The 21,167-nt window shown below is 35.5% G+C and overlaps 1 protein-coding gene across 3 annotated transcripts in view; it reads left to right on the top strand.

Annotated features, from left to right (window-relative positions):
* Window positions 1-21,167, top strand: part of LOC108972910 — a 136,521-nt gene that overhangs the window by 18,448 nt on the left and 96,906 nt on the right. The window contains exon 2 of one of the 3 annotated variants that reach the window (XM_018939814.1): window positions 8,138-8,191. The exons of the other annotated variants lie outside the window; for them this stretch is intronic. The gene's annotated coding sequence lies outside the window, so the exon portion shown is untranslated. The remainder of the gene's footprint in view (window positions 1-8,137; window positions 8,192-21,167) is intronic. 3 annotated transcript variants of the gene reach the window in all.

Genomic DNA, 21,167 nt, shown 5'->3' with positions numbered 1-21,167 from the left:
TAGGTCTTCTTTGCTTACGTGTTTGCTTATTTACGAGTTTATTGTAAGTTTAATTAAATAATTAATGAATCGATTTAATAAATTAAAATATAATCACTAGACACATGAATCAGTTTAATATTAATAAAAAAGCGCATTATAAATCCGTTTAAACACTGTCTCCCATGTTAAGATGAAATAAATAACCTCAAATAATAAAGCATGAAGCAAAATCAACCATATAATTCACCATAAATTTATAAAACAATTTATTTTTAATTAACCGTATGAATAACATGTTTTTGCATTTGAAGTACCGTAACAGATGTTTCACACCACAATCGCCCGAAAACACCTTTTTTGTGTTTTTGTTTCTCAACTTGTTGTAAATTGAATTAATTGCACCTTATTGCTTTAGAGTTGCTGGGAACATATATGAAACAGTTCAAAAGGGAAAAAATATTGAATTAAACTGAAGTAAAAAGAATTATGCAATAATGAATACACCAAAGTCATACAGTGAATATCGCAATTAGGGCGCGTCCAAATTTAGTTTTAATTTTTGTGAAGGGTGTTGCCTTAAATGTGAATACTTTGGGACAAATAATTAGTACTAATATTAATGATGCTACAAAGTAGACTTAATGCCTGTATACACAAAAATTAACCCGAATTACCTGATTTAAAATAAGTTCCCAGGGCATCGCTGCATTTATGCTAAATATATTAAGCTTAATAATAATAATTTTAGAATTTCAATTGCTAATTGCATAGACTTTGGGGAAATGAAATGACCTTAAGATTTGCCTTGCAAATTTTTAGCTATTTGATTGATGACTTTTTGCTCAAACTGTGGGAATTTCTAGTTGAAGGCAAGTTCCGTTCTACGAACTTAAAATAAGATTATAATAAATTTTTATAAATTTGAAGTTCRTGAGAAAAAATCACGGCTATTGACACTGAAAGCCTGAAAGGGTTTCTTTACACTTTCGGAAAATTAAAAATTAAATTATTTTCAGTTCTAATCTGTTTCTCATGATTCTAAGCAATATCTGAATTATATAAAGCTTGCTATCAGCACAAAATATATCATAATTATATTTATGGTTATTATGGCAATAAAGTGAGTAATTCTAATTAGTCAAATAATAGAGTTTGTATTGACTTTAAGAATTTATTATTCAGKTAGCTTCTTCATCGTTACGTCATTCAGTTTTTTTTATTATCTACCTAAAACACAACACTTATTCTTTCTCTTCATGCCAACTTAAGCTACCGCAACTGTTTATTTTCAACGTTCGATCAATTCTTCCACATACAACACATAAGTATGTATGACACAGAATTAGCGTTTTGACCGCAGAATGCTCAAGACATAGCACACTTACGAATCTTTTTAATAATTCAAGCAAAATGATCACTTCAAAATTTGATTGGCAAAGTGGCTTGTGCGCGCCGCGAACTAGTCAAACAACAAATTTATTAAAATTAGCGTTTCTTATGCAAAGAAAGGAAAGAAAAAGACACTTACTTCCAAAATTAAAATAAAACTAGAGAATTATGGAAAAATTAAAAGCTCACGGTACACCATAAACATACGTGAACTTGAAATGCTTGCCGAATTCGCAGCAAAATGGCACAAACAAGTTGGAATTTATGCAAAAAGCGCTTGATTATGCCAAAATGTGAATGCAATCAACGGCACCAACTCAGAAAGCGTTTAGAACAASCCGCCTAATGGATTGAGGAAATGAAGTCAGCTTTGAAGAATCAGTGCATAAAATATGGAACAGCTATTTGCATTGGATTTATGCGTATAAGGAAGCCTGAACTCAAAAAGTCAAGACGCTGCGCATAAACTGCAATAAATTAAGAACAGAAGTCTAAACTTGCTTAACACCCACTAACTAACTGGACAACTATGAGTGTATTGCGTAAATGTTGTGCATTGTGGCAACGCCAGCGCGCATTCTATTTAGTTCGGCTGACCGATGGCACAAATCCGATTAGATCACATTTGACGGGTGTGAAAACTACAACATTTTCATGCATTTGAATAAAAATCCTTATTAACGCCTTCAAAGTTAGTTAAATCCAAATTTTCATACACTTGTTCTGAGTCTCGGTTAGGCTACATTTCATTGCCTTCTTCGATTTTTGTTTTTTTCGAATTCGCCTAATTTTTGGGACGACAAAATATCAAAATATTGACAGTTTCGACGTCGTTTTCATTACGTAAACCCACGTTAAGTCACAATTTTTTTATTGCTTCGGTTTTGCGCGTTTATACGAACCAGTCCGGTTCAAAATTGATCAGCTGACAATTCAAATTTGCCGTCTTTAAATCAGTATAACTTTGGGTTTTGTGAGAAAACAAAAGAATCCTCTTTGTCTTTCATTTTAATAAAGCTCTTGTATATATTGTATAGTATACATGGTGAATAGATAGAGACATACTCGTATAATCAATTTTATTTACCGTTTAGTTTCTTTTCAACAAGCCTGTCATAAACTTAAATACATTTGTACATAAGTACATACCTACATATTGTTCTTTTGCTTTATAACTCTATCCGAAGACATTTCTCCCGCGTGCCACAAAATTGAGTTGTCGCAATACAGATCATTAAACAAGAAGATAAATATAATTTTCAAGGCGTTGAATTTGAACAAGATGGGAGTGAAAATTCTATTTTCTTACTAAAGAGAAAACAAAGCCCAAGGTAAGAAAGAAATTTGAAAAAAAAGAACACAACGTTGTGACTTAACGTTTATCGAGACCTAATTTAATGCTTATTTTGCTGCTGTAGTTTCATTTGGGATACAGTAGAATTTTCTCYATGCTTAATATGKAAAAAATASTAATATAGTATGGAAAAATATATARCTAAGGTGGCATGAMCAAAATTGCCCGCTATATTTAGTTCAAATCTAAAATTTAAGGTAACTAATTGAAATAGAAAAGAAAATGAAAAAAGCAATCAKTTTAAGAGATAAATTGCAAGGCCAAAGCTATATTGGCGACCGCGCATTGGCAAAAAATATAGTGTACCATAAATGTCGGTTAATCCTCTAGTAAACATTTTGCTCTGTTCATATGTATATAAATGGTGCTCCTCTCGGTATATAGAGCTTTTATTTATAWTTTAGCTTACAAATTTTATGGCCATGGTATACACCTTTCCATTAACCTGACGCAGGCGATTTGCCAATTGGCAAGCCTATTTCTAGGTATGATACGGTTATGGGGCTTAAGTCTCTATAAATTATTTGTTCTAATTATTTTTGTAGCTTCTTCTGCCGCAACTACAATATTTAGCATTTGAGGATTGATATTGATGTGAATTAATTGTTAGCGGTTCTGACATATTGACGGTAAAGTGGGCTCCTCGCTCAGTTTCATAAGTACATATATACCTGCACACCACCTCAGACAGTAACTTGGTTTGGAGTTTTGAGAGTGACATTGTGATTGTTTGCACTCGATAAACGGAGAAATTTTAATTATTAAGGGGTTAAATGGGCTTCTTCGGGTAAAATTAGCATTTTATCACAATTTCTTCTGATATAAAAATTGAAATATTTTATTGTTACAAACACACACTATTAACAAAGGAATTCTGAAATTTTTAGAAAAAAACACTTAAAAAACTTGGCGATTGCGACGCCATTTCCGGTGACGGTTTCGGAAAAAAGATGCGGCCCCTTACAAGATCATCTAAAGTGAAAAATCCTTTTTTTTTTTAGTTAAAACCTTAACTCAGAACTTGGACGAAGGACAAAAAAAAACATTAAATTTGGATTTTGTGGCAGACATTTTTAGAAAAAATTAAAACTACGCTACATTTTTTTTCAAATAGCTAGTTGTTTTCGAAAAAGATCGTTCGTCCTCGTTCTTAGAACTGAATCTCCRAAACTATTACTCGGATCAACTTGAAAGTTTAGGAAAATATTCCAAAGGCATKMTAGAATTGAATAAGGCAATAAAAGAACKCGATTTTTTTAAACTCGTAAGCCCACTTAATCCTTAACGAATCTATTAAGCCAGAAATTTCAATTCTAGGTTAGCTTAAGAAAACAAAGCCAAAGGCAGTTATCTCTGTAAGCTATTAGCTACCTTCAAATTAACATCCTACATTTACATATGTCAATAATATTGTCGTCCTATTTACATCATTATTAAGTTTGTGAAGATTTTTTCATGATAGCTTTTGCGCAATTGCATGTGTGCTTACCTGAATATTTGACTTTGTCACGTCTCATARTTCTCAAAACAGCACAACAGTTTAAAAATAGTCTACATTTTGCGAAAGTCTCTGCAAATGTATAAGAACAACAACAACAATAAGTGTTCAAATTATTAAGTTCAGGATGGTGTACGCAGTGTGCTAAGAGTTTAATTGACTGAACCGATGATTAGAAACTGCAATGCTTCGCCGGACTTTCCGTTCAATATGCAAGTAAAAATTTCACAATTCATTTATTGCTGTGCTATTTGGAAATCATAAGACTTATGACTGCAGTGACTGAACTTTTCATAATTTCATAATTGAGTGTGCTATTTCGATGCTAAATAAATTTAAATTAATTTCAAAGCAAATCGAACTTTATGAGGCTGTAGCAAAAACTTCGTATTGAGCAGTGATCAGTGCAGATGTGGCGTTTAATATATTAAATTAAGCAAATAATTGCCCAGAGCTGAGAATAATCGGGTTTCATAACTTTTAAAAMKGKTTTTTGCTTATAATCGTTAAAAAATTTAGTATGTTAATGCATTTTGTCACATTTACAACTATTATTGGCTTCAAACAGATTTGCCTTAATCCTCTCTTTTATAAATATGAGCAATAATAATATAAATACAATAAATCAAACATTTGGCAATAAAAATGTATTAATCCAAGTGAAGATTTGTAATCGAAAAGCAAATGAAATGGAAAATCCAATTTGACTTTAAATGGATTTAGTAAATGTTTATGCACTTGCCTATGAGTAATATGCGAGTAATTGAGACAGATGCTATTAAATTTTAATTTCGCAGAAAAAATATAATCAACTTTAATAGCTACAATTTATTTTGGTATTTRGAACAATCAAAGCTATGAACTCTCGGCAAAAAACACTTGATAGCAGCAGCAATAAATGTGTGCGTGCTTAAATTTCGCGCAGTCGTTTCGTCGTGTGTTGTGTCACCCACGCGATGCAGCGATATTCACCAGCTCATATGTGGGCACCTGAAAGCTTGAAGGGATTTATTATTATTATGCACCAACTCTTTGGTGAGCTTGAAATGTGTGTTTAAATTTGATTTTTTTTTTTTGCAATGAGTCCATAAGTATAATCCAATAATTAGAATTATCTCCAATACCATAATAATAAAAATAATATTTTCATCAAGTAAGCAAATGTATGAAGAACAAATATTATCTTTAAAGTACGAGTATCATACTTTCGCAGATGAGTCAAAACAAATAAATTTGAACTTTGATTGTTTGCAAATTTACAGAACCCAAATCTGAATAATATTCGCCGTACTTAGGATTGCTGTGCTAAATTTGCATAATATTTAAAATACAATTCTCTCTCTTACTAACAAATCAGTCTTTTACCAAAATAATCGGTCAACATTCTCTAACAAATCACTTGTTTACCAAAAGTTAATACAAAAGTTTTATAATATTTCTTTATATGAAACTATTACCCCATCGTAAAATTGTATGATCAACCATGAGTCTATAATAATAAAGTGTTCATGAACACAGATCACTTAYAATAACAGCGCTCATGCATTATTGTCCATTTCGCCAGTTCTGGCTTGAATGAGTAATCGATTGRGTAACTGGTTTTTGCACATACCCACAACTGTAATTATGGATGTAAATTTGCATTTCGCCTCATTTGGCGAGCCATTGAGCTGAGTTTGTACTTCCCATCTGCAAGTATACTTCTGCTTCATTCCGTCGCTCTCACTGCCTCGCTCTCTGTTTCAATCCATGGAGCTTGCAACACTGTCATTTGCAACGGTGGCCAGAAATCGTTTAATGAAATTTTATGGAAAGGAATTCGAATATTTATTACATGCCTTGTCCACATACATACATATCTAGGTTTGTGTGTAAATGGATGGCATGACTATTATATGAAATTGAAAATTGCATGACTTTTTATGGTTTGCGTGAGACTAATTTTATTAGAAATGAAAAAAATCAAAGCGTTGCGTTCTATTCGCAAGTAAATGGCGACACATTACACACAAACTTACATGGCTAYTAAAGTATTTAAATACTTACGTGTTCTATTGAACGCGCTATAGACTACGCTAGAGTACACGGGTAACAGTGAACTTTTGAATATTCAACGGTGAAAATGAAATTAGATAAGACACTAGACATTAACGTGCGATCTTTTCTAAAACTTTGTAAAGTAATTTTGAGCTAATCTTAACTGTTCTTATATAAGTGGGGCGTATGTAAAAATATTGGCAAAGGGCCATTAAAAAGCCATAAACACAAAAGATGGACTGTATTTGTACAGTCGTAAAATGTACTACGTGCGGTAACTTATTACTTGCTAAATTTCTATTCATATGCATATCTTTATTGTCAACTTTCTTAGCTATTTGTATACGGGCATGTTTATACATATTTACGTGTTTCGGAAAAACTGTAATTTTTCAGCACAGTTTGAAAAATACAGTGTGTTTTTAAAGGGTACACTTTTACTKAAGAATTTCTTCATTTCCACTTATAGAAAAACTGATCCAGAATTGAAAAAATTGGAGTCAAAGTAGTTACCTTYATTATAAGAATATTGAATAATGAGCCCGCATAACCAGATAACAAGATTGTTTGGTAAATAAAGCGTACMTATTCATAAACCCACGTCTTGTCACCAGAAATTATGAGTTTAATGAATGCGTTGTTCTTAACTATATTAATCATACCATTTGCGACTTCCATTGTTGTACTTTTCCAAGAGATTAAGATCTGTTGATTCGTGTCTACTAATAAAACGCTTTAAYACAAAATCTTAACCAAAACATTAACCGAAACATTGACTAAAATATTAACCAAAAAATTATCCCTAAAAGTAACCACAACATTTACGAAAATGATTGAACTCTATCCATAAGTGCAKTGTTGAGATTATCTGCTAACTCTCAGATGCCAATAACATGATTTTCAAGCAATGTCTCTTTAAGTTATCCCCTTTGTTATCGTCTTTAACACGATGGATGATACACATTAGACAAGTTTTCGCTCACTTCATGTGCTCCTTTGAATGTTTTGYACCAATCAAGTACTAGTGTTCGTGATAAAGTAGATTGCTCAAACAGATTCATCGGTTCCGTAGCTGTGATTTCTTGGTAGGGCAAAATTTTAAGCAAACTCGTTGTTATTTTTTATAGTAAAAACATTATCCATTTAAGTGACTCAGTCTGGGTCAAATTTGAYCAGATGATGTGTCRCATGAGATAGTGGTTTTTTGTTTATACCATACAGCAAGAATTCAGATTTTTTTATGGTAAAACCGTTATACATTTAAAAGAACCAGTCCGGGTCAAATGTGATCAGATGCTGTCACTCATGGCATAGTGGTTTCTTTCTTGTACCATCCAGCTAGAGCTCAGTAATGTACTAAATCAATATAAATCTTCTTTCGATGCATGCGTTTGTCACAAATATAAAAGTACATAGAAACTACGATTTGAGTGCAACGTTTAGTAAAATCATGTTCCATCAAAATTTTTACTGGCGATCTTCATTTTTTGCTTGAAAATAATTATGGTCTGTTTTGTACCGAAAAATATGATTATTATGTTAGGAGCTCGCGAGTACTCAGAAAAATTAAAAAAAATTCCATTCTTCTTTATACGTAGCTCACCCTGTTCACCCTGTTCGCGGGAGGAAACAATTACGTTCACTTTGTGTTTAGCATTCAGTCATAGGTAAATTAGTAGTGTTATTGCGAACCTAATTATACGATATGGGCTTCACTTGTCGCGTCAGCAATTTATTTTCACTTAAATACACGGTTGTAATTTGTAAAGTGAACTTTCGAAATGACATTTACTCGTCCTAAACAATATATTTTATTAACTTGTATTGTACTAGAATTTGTAATGTTATAACCAGTAACCAATTATTATTCTTTGCAGGTGAGTTGAAGACTGAAGTGCGTCGACAATTTTTCAAAACAATTTGAACTAAAGGTGAGTTGCACTTAAGCGYACTGCCTAGCGGCGATCTTAACGCGAAATAATTTGTGTGAATCAAGGKAGCTATACTTCTTTTTGCAGTCTGGTAATGCAATCGAATCTCATTAGAAGATGAGGTTRTAACCGGTGAGTTGGAAAATTTAGTGTTTTAACTACTACCATAAAAGCCGCGTTGAACTAATAAGCGCAAATTTTGTTTATCAAAGTGCTGACATTCGAAAAAATAGGGGAAGCGTAGAAAAACTTGATCGTTGCTGGCAAAAAATATGCAAAAGTTTATGCCGTTCTAAATGTGCGGAGGCGCACTTATAGCACATTTTAATAATTTTGAGTAAATAATACTGAAATCATAAACACTTTTTTGGTTTACTGATGGAAAATTAACAAAAAAAAAAAAAAAATTAAACAAAAATACAACAAGTAATTAAATAGCAATTAAGTAGCAACAAAAAAATGTTTTAACACTGAGCAAGTAGCCACACACCGCGCTGTTTGTGGCCCCTTATAAAGCCCTTTACGCGCTCTGGGCGACTTTAAATTCACCCACTCATGTTTATTTTCCGCAGAGCTTAGTTAATGCAGTCGAAAGCACTTTTTCCAAATATAAAACGCTTAACAGCAAAACTATTTACTGAGCGCTGTTTAAATATTGAAATAGAGCAATTGAAATTAAAATTAAATGCACCAAAAACAASTCAACCGAAATCTGCTTAACTACCGAAGTGAAAAGCAACAACAACCAAAAGATAAACACAATGAAAATCTGGATAAAAGTTGTACGGTCGTCTCAGCGGAGAAATTCATTAAATTATACAGCAACACCAGCTTTGGAATCAAGTACGTATAACGGCAATATTTTAAGTCAAGCAAAACCGAGCAAATAACAACAGTACCCTCAACTAGAACCACTAAGAAACAGTAAATTGAAGTTGAAAAAAGAACAAACTTTAGTTGACCCAGTTCTGGCTAAAAGCTGAGGCTAAAGTACATCAGCTAGTCATCGGCACCGTTACGAACACCCACAACATCGAGACGCTTGGAACGTAGTATCGTTTTGTGTTTTCTTGCTGTGTATTTTTACTTTTTGTTTTAGTTTTCGGGGACACACAACCAGATGTCAGCTGTGCCGTGGCATTGGCTGGGTTGGGCTTGGTTGGCGTGTTGTCTCGTCTCTCGAAYTCCAGCGTTGCCACCCAGCGCCCTGCTGTGTTAGTAAGGCAGTTTGTTAGAGAAGCAGTGAGCTAACCAAGCGTACAATCAATCCACGCTCGTCCATCCACAGCTGACAGCATTTATCACCAAAATAAGTCAACGTGGAAACGCATCCAACGTTCCAGCGTCACTTATACACCTCCTTCGCCACGCGCTTGTTGCTCGGTGGGCAGTGAAGCGCATCACCGGCACTCCCATCATGCCGTCCGTCTGTCCGTTCGTCTCTGACTCCGGCTTGCTCTAGCTGTTTTGGCAACTTTTCAGACACACAAATTGAATAAACACTTCAACAGATTTGGCTTTGCGGCGCGGGAAGGACAGGGCACAGAGCTCTATGCAAAACGGGGCAGTAAAGAAATCTCGAACGAACGTTTGCTGATCTAAATAAACCGAAACAAATAAATAGCTTAAATAGAAACAGTATTATTGCAGCAAATCTAATGAGTTAACCCACTAAAATCCAGCTTAGGCAAWATAGAAAACAACCGCTTGCSCTACGAAATGAAAGAATTAAAAACGAAAATTAAATACTTGAATTATCTCGAGCGTAACCAATTTGCTGTGCCCTCCTCGCGTCACGCTGTGGCATATGCGGCTGTGGTCAGCCTGAATAGYCGAATTTTCTAATGAAAACCGTGACTTTGCGCCGCTTTTGTTGCGGAACAGTGTTCTGCGGAAATCGAAAACTGAGCAACTTTTATTGGATTTCGATCAGCAGCTTAGGTTAACTCTTCWATTGTGAACATATATTGGAGGAATTAAAATTGACAACATGTTGGCATTTGCTTAGTAAAAACAAGAGAAAATAATAACCTCGGTTGCACCAAACCTATAATACGCTTTACTAAAGCTTATGGGGCAACAGTATGCTATGGAGATGCGATCTGTCTAATTTCTTCGGAGATTGCACCATAACCCATGCCTAATTTGAGATTATATCTCGACAAAAGAAAAGGTTTTCCACAGAACCACTTGATTCCAATTATTTATTTAAATTTACCCGTCCGATATTGGTAGTTGCGACAAGTGGGAAGAAATGGACGTGTACGTCTACAAAATTTAARATCGGAATCTCAAATTCTGATCGTTACATATTTTATGGGGTCTCCGAAGTTTCCTTCTGGCTAATTTAATATGCCCAGTTCGGGGTTTAAAAAATACTTTGCAGTAATTTCTAGTTTCCTCAACTCTTAGAAAATATTTCGAAGGTAGAGTAAAAATTGTCATTCCTGAGACAACGTTAATCAAAAAAGGGTTTAAAGATTATGAAAGAAGATTCAAAACTCAACATGTGATTGAAATCAGAAATCATCAACTGTTTGAGAGCATTAAATGAGCATTAAAATTTATGCAGAATTAATCGGCTGCCATAACACTGTGCGCAGTTGACGTTTTTGTTGTCTTTGCTGTAGAATCTGCTAATATTCCTACTTAGCTCAGCAGAAGCTTTTTATACCGCATTCCATCGCACAACTGCTGGGATTTAAACATTAGAAGCTTCCACGTTTGAGCTGGTGATGCTACATTCGGCTAGCCATTGAAAGTCGGACAGAAAGTAACAACAATAACGAGTAGCCAGTGATGCTTTGACTTTTTATTGTTGATTAAATTTTTCTTGTTGCTTTGCTGAATTCTAGCATATTTAGCATACTCGACTTGCTTTGACATCGTGTCGCTTTTGTTTTCTAATACAAACATACATATGTACATACACATACACATTCACTATGTTGTTTTTGGTTGGTATGTTGTAATGCTTTAGAGTTTGCACTATTTAAGCACTTTGACACAGTTTTGGAGATCACGGCGGCCGTAAGCATGTTGTTGTCATTGGCATATATTTATTAAAGCCAGCTGTTTCTCGGTTTTATTAACTACATATTTACATATCTATAGGCATATGCATACGTTGCTCTCTTCGGTAGAAGCTTTGTCAGATAAGCGGTGTAGATTTTGTTTTAAGAAAATGGCTAAGCATCGAATGCATCTSTTTTAGAATGTTGTTCATTCGCAGATAAATACTTAGAAGAATTTATGCCCATTAATGGATCCAGCTGGAAAACGTTTTTTCTCTTAATCATAGCAGGAATTTTATTTTTTTGTGAGGTSAATTGTGCGTTTAAACTGAGGAAAAGCAAGTTTTCAGAGCGTAAAAACAGAGAGATCCATTAATTTATCTCATCAGGTTCCAAAGGAGTACTTTGGCAATCCAAGACTCAACGATAAGACAGCAACCTGAGCGCGGAAGCACACACCTCTCTCAATTATTTGAAATGTTTTGTTTTCCCCATAAAACTCTACTGCTCTTTCAGCAATATAATTGCTTCCCACCGGTTACTACCCGGAAAGTAGCTGGTGTTCTTTGTCGTGAATTAGCGCCATTTMATGAAATTTTATTCAGTTGCGCATAACGGTAAAAGGCGTCATCAAATTCTCTTTCCATTTTACACAATCTCTTTGTTTTCTTTTATTGCTTTTTTWATAGCAAAGTCAAGCGACTTAAACGTTTTTCGTCACCGACCTGTTTTTTGGGTTAATGCGTTGCCGTTGTTTCCGCTACGCGGCAATTCTTTTTAACTAATTGTTGGCTGCTGGCTTTTCTCATTACCAGTTTAGCAGTGCCTTCAGAGCAAAGGCAAGCAAGTTAGCTTTTTTTGCTGCTCGAAATAGCGCAGTGGCCGACCGTTCGAAGGTATTACTTAGCGGAATTTACATACACACACACACACACACAAGTTCATTGGCATAGTATAATGTTTGAGATGCAGTTAATGGTGGAGCGAGCAAAAAAGTTCGAAATGTTCTGCTTTGATAGTCAGTCTGCCGCTGAGCTGCCATTAGTGATTGTTGCTTTCACTAAGTTTTAAGTAACTTTCCATAATTATAGATGTTACCTAATTTACAGTTCGCTATTGGAAAGCGGTGCCCGGTTCTACACTACGGGCAAATTAATTGCGCGTTTGGAATGTTTGCAGCATCCACGTGAATTGGGTTGAGTTCGTAAAATCTACTCTCACCGAAGATAATTCGTATAAAATGTAATCAAATAAATACTTGAGGAGACCCCACATTTCTACCACTATTAATTAGCAATTTTCTCAGTTTGATGAAAGAAAATAGAAAGATGCCAAAAAATAGAAAGGAGTTTATAGAAAGCAATAAATTTCGAAAAATATTGAAACTGATTTAAATTTATCAAAAGGTTTTCAAATTAACGAAAGGCAGAGACACTTAAATTCTCTAAAAAAAGTTGAATTCTGAGAAAATATTCTTTGGATATCATGCCATAGTTCTTTTTTTCTTTAAATAATAATAAAATTATTTGCAATTTTACTGTGATAGTGTGACAGTGTGACAGCTCGATTGGGTACAGTTTTTTTGCTGTGGGAAAACCTATAAAGTCTCAACAAATTTAGTCACCAATAATCACATGCTGCTGAAACCCATGATCGTTCACATTTCTTGAGTTGCATTTCTAAACTATACAAAATGACAAGAGATATGCCAAATGATTGCAATGTGACTTCTCACAAGTGTCATGCCTGTCATGATTATCTCAACTGGCGCGTCACTCACAAAAGGTCACATATTAATGTCGCCGATGACAGCAGATAACTGAAAGAAATATGTGACTAAGGTAAAGATTAAGATAACTGTAAGCGATGAAGATTAGCGCAATCATTTTGAAAATTATTATTATAAAAACAAATCAGTTAAGTTTACGTTCATATGCAGTGAATCATCAAAGTTTTTATATTACCCGGGATCTTTGTTGTTTTTAGTGTGTTAATACAGGGCCTAATAAAWATTCATTCTGTTTTTTTTTACTAAGCGCAGTTAGTATGATTCGATTTTTTTGAAATATTCACCATATTTCCACACTCATAGATATCCTCATCTTTATTGGCAAAAACTGCGACTGTCCGTTTTGGCAAGCTTTTCTTGAATCGACTTTTTCACCAGCAAAAACAGTCGCCAGAAATATGCAGTAATCACTCGATGTTGGSTTCGGATTTTTTGTGCAATATTAAGCTCCTGGGCATTGCTTACATAACTGTCGGACAGGACGAATTTTATTATTTAGCGATATTTTTGAGAATAAGTAATCTATATGTTGGGAAAATATTGGATTTCTACACCTTTCAGGGTGAAATTCTAAAGAATACGCGCAAGGGATCTCAATTTAATGGGTGGGAAACTTACGGATTAAGATWACTTTTCCAATAGCCGCCGCCTTTTAGTGAGCAATGGCACCGTTCCCACGACAGTCGGGTCTACGAAAACCGGAACGGACCCGAATTTTTATCCGGCCAAGGACTGTCAACTCGGCAGAATTCTGCCGTTACAACAACAACATCAAGTGAGCAATGGCAAACCTTCGATTGTGCTTCTTTAGGGCATACTATCGCAAAAATGGGGAAGCTGCTCTAWTAACAGCGTAAGCGACAATTGTTCAGGAAAAATTTATCGTCAGTTACACACAAGTGAACATATTCTTATTTGGTGTCATTGAAATTATATATAGACCCGAATACTTTCAAATTAGATGTTTAAGGAAAGTGGTGAAAGTTCTCCTTCAGAGAAGTGACCATCTACTCAGATTGCCGAGCGGCGATATTAATCTTGAACTCAGCTCAGGCTTGGTGACCTAACCYCGCCATCAATAACATCGAGCGCCTTTGTGATAAGACTGCTAGGCCACAGCGGAATCGCAGGAAATTCTAAAGCTGATGAACTAGCAAGGAAAGGTACCTTAGAACCCCTATCAGTACAATTRGAGCGGGTTGCTGCTCCCTTATCCTCTTTTGTTCTACTACTAGATAGCTGGGCTTCGCGGAAGCTTGGCCAGCGCTGGGCCACCATCGGTAAATGCGCTGCCGCCAAAGTCTTTTGATTTCTTTGCTTTCAGTAAGGCTAGTCTTTCCCTAGCTTTGGGGCATTTAACAGTCCATTGACCTTCTGGTKTTCATGTTGTAAGGTTGAGAATCTTACCAGACGCCAACTGCAGAAACTGTATGGAAGAGGAAGATCAGCTAGAAACAACTCAACGTTTCCTTATTGACTGTCCCGCRTTTGGGAGGTCAAAACTTAAATATTTGGGAGCGCYTACCTTCTGATAATTCACCGAACTGGCGGACTACGACGCGATCTATCTAGATTGGCCATCTAACCGTACCTAACCAATTTTAGGGATTCCGAAAGTGAAATCATAATAGCAATAAMAATTCTGAGTCCATTATCTGCTCACAAGATAAAKAAGTGRARCATTCAARGAAGAACGRTAAATKTCTTCAAAAGTCAATGTGAATTTATGTGTGCACTTATGTACGTAGTAACTGTGTAAATTCAAGAGTAAGAATCAATATTTGCCAACCTTTGAAATTGTGGCGGTCGGTTGTGGCAACAACAATTGCATTGCTGTACTTACAGGTGCCCGTATGTATTTACCAGTCAAAACATCGGTAGGTGCTGTTGTTGTTTGTAAACAAATACCTGTGAATATGTAAACGCCAAGCGCCAGAAGCTAGAAAAACACMAAATGATACACAACAACAAATACACATACAACCACACTTACAAGCACACATCTAGCGGCACATATCCACTTTACCCTGACCGCCAGCACTTTCTGCTGTCGAACGTTAGATAAAATATATAAGCGAAGTATATATACATACTTGTTTATGAACGTACACCTCTGTTGGTAAATAAACGCTCGCAAGTTGGCTAACCACTGAAGCGGGCAAGGCGGGCTTTATCAAATGGCAGCCGGCGGCAAAGGTCAATATTGACTGTTGGTAATGACTCTAGGCCGCAAATAACGAGCGACAGCAGACAAAAGAAAGCATAAGAAATGCCTAACAGTTACAACAAGCCGGCGAAGAAAAAACAATAATAATAACAAAGTAATTGCTGCTAATAATAATRGCTGACCGAGTCCCTCAAATGTCTTTGTAGCCATTTACGGAAACCAATAGACCTTATCTAAATTGATTTTTGTGCGCCGCTCGGCAATTCCTATTACATAACCATACAGAGAAGCGAGCGCAGCTGCAAAATTGCAAAGCTACTAAATTGAAAACTTTATCGAGCTATGGGCACATACATAAATAAGACTAGGCCCGTGCGTCAAGTAATGGCGCGGTAATTGAAGAATTCCCCTTTCCCGATTTTCTATTGTATTCGTAAAGTTTTCAATATATTTTGTTGTTGTTTTTCAGTAATTATTATTTGGTTTCGTTTTATAGTCTAAATAAGTGTGCAAACGGGCAGCACACCCAGCATGTCTGCCGCGCATAGTTTGTATTTACGCACGATTGGGCAAATATTTTGGAAGCATGGCACAGTAAACGGTTTCCGAAAAGGGTTGCGTGAAATTCTGCGTACTATCTCAAGAAGGAATACAAAATTYTTAAATATTTTGATTAATTAAAATTTTCAGCATATTTGCATTACAAAAATTATTCCGATAAATATTTATCCCCCTGTCGTAACGCCGTAGAGAAGTGGTTTGAGTACGAAATAGGTACCTGTGAGTCTGTCAGAACTTTAAAAGGTGAGCCATTTTATGGTTCCCTACTTTTTTAAAGGGAAAAAAAAACAAAGAAACCTCAAATTTAATGGGGAATATTTATTATCATTCGAAAGAACCGATGATTCGACYGGCCCACACCACACCAAACCGTTGTTCTTTCTGGATGAAATTACAGATATTGAATTCCTTCAGGTTGTTCTTCGTCCCAAGTGTGACAGAGGCAGAAACTGGTCTCATCGTTTATTAATATTTGGCTAGAAAGCGTCGGATCTTCTTGGAACTTTTSAAGAGGCCATAGAGCKGCTTTAGTTTTTGCACAAGCTCAAGTSGTTCCATAAGTCAGTCCGAACGCCTAGGAGCCAAGCTAATTTAGAGATCACACAGAAATTTTACATGCATTACTTTCTGTCTAATAAGATGCTCATTTGTCGGAATCACCGATATAGTATACAAACTGAACGATCAAAAATCAAGTTATTGTACTGAAAACTCTTTTTAGTGATGGTTATTCTAGCTTAGGTGCGACCAAAGATAACCTGTTTTCTTGTTTTTCATTAAACTCAGAACTTAAACTGAATCTTTAAGATCAAGAAATATTTGAAAAACACGTATTTCTTTAGCCAGCCAAAGAGGAATATTTTTATGTATATTTTATACACAGAAAAAAGAAGTTTTAAATATCAATCACTCTGTTGTAGCTCCAAAAAATATATCTGATCTCTCTCACTCCCCGCTTTTGCCGCGCAAACCTTACACATCTGACGACCGTGCATATTTTATGGCGTTGCGTAGATGGTTTCATTTACTTTAATTGCTTGTCTGACGTTTCTGTTGGCATTTCTTGGCCGTTGGCCAAAAACCGACACATGTACCAATAATAAAAGTTATGCGACCGAAGGCAAACCCAAACAGAACGCTCCTCGGMAGCGCTGCAAGTGTCGGCATATGRCAACGCACTCGAGTCCAAAGGCTAATGTGCGTGCTGGAAATATGAAATTGATGGCAAATTCCTCTCTAAACCATAAATGTGTTATATACGAAAAAAAAAAAAAAAACGATTTGTGCCTTTAAAAGCAAAGCTATAAAATGCGTCAATGTAAGCGGGCTGATAAGTGCACACACGGCGCTGGCTCGTAATTTCGCCGAAATTCAAATCGTTTGCATATTAGCACACATTTTTAGCTGCAGTGCAATTGTAGTTATTCCAACAATGCGCGGCGCATAATTCAGCGAGTCATTAGCGTCTGCCGAGGGGTGGCTACGGCACAAAACAAAGACAGCCGCGAATCTGTCAGTGGCAACAGTCGTAAAATCGGCCGTGACGAGCTACTTACGGCAGCCTGTCGACGGCGACACAGCAACCTGCAATTTGACTCGTCCAATGCGCGGCAATAAACTGACAGCCGCTGTCGCTGCCGCCGTTGTAACTGATGCCTTTGTTGTTGTTGTGTGGCAGGCGCCATTTGCTATGCGGCACATTTGACACAAATTTGAGTATGTGTGTGTGTTTTGATGATTTTTTAATACACTTCACATATCGCGCTCCCTAATTAGCATGCGAGTTTTTCTACRCATTATTTTTTCAGCTAGCAAGAGTGAAATACGTTGGCGGTGGCCGGGATGTGGCATGCGTGAAAAAACCAAACAATACTTAAAAGTGCAAATAAGTCGSAAAAAACGTTGAAATAAGAAATGGWAAACGGCGTTKCATAGACGAGGCTGCGAGCCGGAAGTTTTTATGCGCGAAAATAGTTTTGTTTTTGCTTGGCATTCACGCTATCAGCGGATGCCGCACGTCACTTTTATCTCGCTTGCATCTCGCACTCTGCTTTTCGCAGCAGCTTCATGTCAAGTGAGTTCGYGTAGCATTCGAGTTTTAGCTTGAAATAAGGCTAAGCGCTTGACACAATAACATATTTATTTATGCACTTTTTATCTGCTCTCATCTCAGATTTGTTGGCTTTGTCTTCTCTAATAGGCGATTAAAGATATGCTTCAATGTCTCAACTCGTCGGAACATACTCAATCAACAGCGATGATCGGCTAATTTGCAAATGAAGACATCAGCATTCGATTGTGGCGTTCACCACACAGTTTTCTTAAATCAGTCAAATGTCTTAACTCGTTTTTATAGTTTCTCCGTCGGCTCTTACAGCACTACTCTAGAGTTCATATATATGATTGTGTTAATAAGATAATTTATATTTCGGTGATAAAAAAGTCAATTATGTTGTTATGTGTTTTTTTAATGTAACGACTCAGTTTATTGCTGTTTTAGTGTATTAGGTACGCGTCCAACAGGGCGTATGAGTGTTAATCAGATTGCTGTTGACGTGTGTTGATGTATGGGCATTTTTGGGTATTTATGATCAATTATGTGTTTAACCCAACGTTGTTGTTGAAAACGTGATTTATTTCTGACTTATTTTTAACATGAATTTCATAATTGGGTATTCTCCATCATTTAATTAATTTATAGTGACAAAGGCCAAGAATATTATAATGAATTTGGTGAGAATAGCTTGCTTTATTAGACACTTCCCCATAGTTTGATCCCACTTAATCCCTCTTAAGATATYATTCAATAATTGCAATGATTGCAGAGGTTTATAACCACCGAATGAACTGAAAGGTTTCAGATAACTCTTCACAAAAAATTTCCGCTGCGTTTAAGAAATTCCAACCATAAATTGCGCTTGTAAAACTTGAATATACGCGTAGATTAGGAAAAGAAATCCGAAAAAAGAATATAAATGAAATGAGGGCTTTACTATCAGAAGTGTTTTGAAGATTAATTGATGCTTTGGAATATGTTCTTTGTTTCTGAGGAAATGAGGACAAGAATTTTGTCAAAGTCTGCTTAATTTTTGTTAAAGGCTCTAGTTAGACTAGTGTTTGGAAGAGATAATCTCACCTTTTAATCACTTTCTAAACCTTTATTTCCGAAAATTTCAGTTTTTCAGCACTTTACCATCTAATCGAACTGTACCACAAAAAAAAAAAAAAAAAAACACATTTAGCAATTTTCCAATTTTCCATGTATATGTCACAAGACTTTGCTGGGATGGCGTTTTGGCGCCTTTAGCGAATTATGATTTTTAAGATTTCGCCTGATTTTTAAGGCGCCATTCGCTAAGCATTCGACGTGCTTTTCAAAAACAGACGCCTCGTCCCTATAAATCTCATCAGTATTGAATACATCGAATAGTTGATTTGCTGTGCTTTCACCATTATTGAAATTCATGTTTAGAATAACAGTCAACTAAAGGCAAGAGAGTGTTGAATAACTGTGCCTTAAGAAAAATAAATCCTTGTTTAATGAGAAGCATTGGAAACAGCTCAAAAAAGAGCGCATTAATTTTAGAAGACTTTAAAATTTGTTAAGAACTGACCGCTGACCGCTTGGAATGCATATTAACATCATACTGATTTGCTTATATACATATGTACGTATAATGAACGATTATTGATTATGTACGGATGACATTTGCAATACAAAAATTGTTGACATACTCCAACAAAAAAATTGCAATTAAAATATTCGCATTTCCATCGCAAATCGTTAACTTTATAATTACGGCGATATCTTTCATCGAAATGTGTCCGCGGATATGCAGTTGCTTTCCGTGTCACTGTGCAATTTTTATGTTCATTTGTGTTTATACTTATTTTTTTAAATTATAGCAGTGATATACTAAAACTTCCTTTAAATAAAATAATTTTTTTTTTGTAATCAATTTTCCCCACACAATTGGTTTTTGTGCTGGCGCTTTGTGATGCGTGATAAAATATTGTGTTTTTTTAATCATTCATTTCAAAAAATCGTTTAAAGGAAGCGGCAACGAAAACAATAAAAGCGCACAATGCACACATATATTAATTACTTAAAAAAATTATACACACACTTGCATTGAATTCAGCTGCTATTTGTGCCGACATATACTCCGAACGTATTTGCATATTTTTGTGGAAGTTGCAACAATCGTACATCTGTTTGGTTGCAGCTTTTGTTCAATAGTTCACACTATTAAAACTGGTATATCCGCCGGCGCAACAACAGTTTTAGTGTAATTCCATATTGCAAATTGAGTTTTGTGCTGTTATTTTAGCATATTTTATATGTATTTGCGTAGACAGTTTCGATTTCATTGTAAAATCATCCATTTAAAAATACAAGCCATAAACCATATTTTTGTGATTTCGCTGTGATTTGAATGCGTGTAAATGCATTTGTAGCTACAAATTTTACCAAAAACCATCAGAAATTAAGCTGAAGCGATGCCAACTGAAGCTGCACTGCTAAAGCAACAATAATATTTTTTTAATATTCATTCGGTGTAATTACTTAATTTCAATAGAAATTCCCAAAAAGGCTATGTTGAAATTATCTGCGCTGGAATCCAAGCTTCCAGTTATTTAATATTCCGAATATACTTTATTCTAACTAATGATTATCGTTTATTGTTTAYTAATAAAATTCAAGTAAACGGAATGAAATGTACGAATGTACTGCTGAGCGCTGTTGGCCTCACCGGGCATGTCGTCTCAGCAGATAAGGCGACCTAGCCATTTGTGTTAATTATTACAACTAAATTATTCTATTATGTGACACATAGTACCCGGAATTGGAAATAAAACACAAAATATTTTCGTGTTTTTCCCCTCTATTACGATGATTGTTGAGTTGTTTGCTTGCCAAACTCATCAACTCATGTCTCATCGGCAGAATATGAATATGGGATCGAAATTCAACGTCCGTTCTTTAGACGGTACTGTTTACAAAAACCAAAAAAAAAAAAACATTCGAGTCGAGCAAGAACGTGTTTCATACTCAAAAAAGCTCTCTCGCTATCTCTCCAACGCTTTTCTGACGATGTTTGAACCCCATATCCTTCACTTATATATTATTTGCATCAGTTGAAGAGGTCTTCCAAAACGATCTCAAGACCGTCTTTGAAGTCTTTGTACCACTCGTAGGATTGTGTTTTTGATAAAACTAATTCACCGTAAACCTTTTCCAACATTCCAAAGGATTCCACATACGAAATGTGGTTACAAATACAAAACTTGAGAAAAATTTCCTGTTCGATATTTTTATCCGGCAATAGGAATAATAACAAGAAAAAACGTTAACTTCAGTTGCACCGAAACTAAATACCCTTCACAGGTGCATTTCTGTTAGTAATTAGGTGTTCAGTTTGTATGGAAGCTATATGCTATAGT

This window comes from Bactrocera latifrons, unplaced genomic scaffold (genome assembly GCF_001853355.1).
Source record: "Bactrocera latifrons isolate USDA-ARS-PBARC rearing strain unplaced genomic scaffold, ASM185335v1 scaffold_11, whole genome shotgun sequence".
Lineage (NCBI taxonomy): Eukaryota > Metazoa > Arthropoda > Insecta > Diptera > Tephritidae > Bactrocera > Bactrocera latifrons.
This window is presented reverse-complemented; position numbering and strand designations above follow the sequence as displayed.